This window comes from Trichechus manatus, unplaced genomic scaffold (assembly GCF_000243295.1).
Source record: "Trichechus manatus latirostris isolate Lorelei unplaced genomic scaffold, TriManLat1.0 scaffold00205, whole genome shotgun sequence".
NCBI lineage: Eukaryota > Metazoa > Chordata > Mammalia > Sirenia > Trichechidae > Trichechus > Trichechus manatus.
In genome coordinates this window covers 116270-117974 of record NW_004444141.1, presented here as the reverse complement: position 1 = coordinate 117974, position 1705 = coordinate 116270, and positions in this window count along the sequence as shown.

Here is a 1705-nt window from a genome sequence, read left to right as displayed (position 1 = left end):
TGTCTGAAGAGTTGGCCTCGGAAATTGTTTTAGTTCTGGGCTGATAGAGAGTCCAGGGGCCAGGCTTTCGGGGGGTTCCTCCAGTCTCAGACCATTAAGTCTGGTCTTCTTACTAGTATTTGAGTTCTGCACCCCATCTTTCTGCTGCTCCATCAAGGACTCTCTGTTTTGTTTCCTGTCAGGACATTCATTGGTGGTAGCCAGACACCGTCTAGTTCTTCTGGTCTCAGGCTGATGAAGTCTCTGGTTTACGTGGCCCATTCTGTCTCTTGGGCTAATACTTTCATTATGTCTTTGGTGTTCTTCGTTCTCCTTTACTCCAGGTGTTTGGGACCAATTGATGCATCTTAGATGGCCGCTTGCAAGCTTTTAAGACCCCAGACGCAACTCACCAAAGTAGTATGCAGAACATTTTCTTAATAAGCTTTGTTATGCCAATTGACCTAGATGGCCCCTGAAAGTATGGTCCCCAGACCCCTCATCCCTGCTACTCTGTCTCTCAAAATATTTTATTGTATTCAGGAAACTTCTTAGCTTTGGTTTAGTCCAGTTGTGCTGACTTCCCCTGTAGTATGTGCTGTCCTTCCCTTCACCTAAGATGATTTGCATCTACTATCGAGTTAGTGAATAACCCTCACCCTCCCTCCCCACTCCCATAAGCATCAAAGAATGTTTTCTTCTGTGTTTAAACCTTTTCTTGAGTTGTTATAATAGTGTTCTTATACAGTATTTGTCCTTCTGTGACTGACTAAATTCACTCAGCATCATAAGTTCCAGCTTCCACCATGTTATACGATGTTTCACAACTTCATCATTGTTCTTTATCGTTGCATAATATTCCATTGTGTGGATATACCATAGTTTGTTTATCCATTCGTCCATTGGTGGGCATCTAGGTTGCTTCCATCTTTTTGCTATTGTGAATATTGCTGCAGTGAACATGAGTGTGCATATATCTAATCGTGTGACAGCTCTTGTTTCTCTAGGATATATTCCAAGGAGCAGGATAGCTGGATCGTATGGTACTTCTATTTCTAGCTTTCTAAGGAAGCACCCAATCAATTTCCAAAGTGGTTATACCATTTTATATTCCCACCAACAGTGTATAAGTGTTCCAGTCTCTCCAACCTCTCCAGCATTTATTATCTTGTGTTTTTTGGATTAAGACTAGCCTTGTTGGGGTAAGATGATATCTCATTGCAGTTTTGATTTGCATTTCTCTAACGGCTAATGATTGTGAGCATTTCTTCATGTGTCTGTTAGCCACCTTAATATCTTCTTTGGTGAAGTGCCGGTTCATATCCTTTGCCCATTTTTAATTGGGTTATTTGTCTTTTTGTTGTTGAGGTTTTGCAGTATCTTGTAGATTTTAGAGATTAAACGCTGATCGGATTTGTCATAGCCAAAAATTTTTTCCCAGTCTGTAGGCTGTCTTTGACTCTTTTGGTGAAGTCTTTTGAGGAGCATAAGTGTTTGATTTTTAGGAGCTCCCATGTATCCAGTCTCTCTTCTGGTGCTTGTGCATTGTTACTTATGGTTCATATTCTGTTTATGCCATGTATTGGGGCCCTTAGCATTGTCCCTATATTTTCTTCCATGATCTTTATCATTCTGATTTTATATTTAAGTCTTTGATCCATTTTGAGTTAGTTTTGTGCATGGTGTGAGGTATGGGTCTTGTTTCATTTTTTTGCAGATGGATATC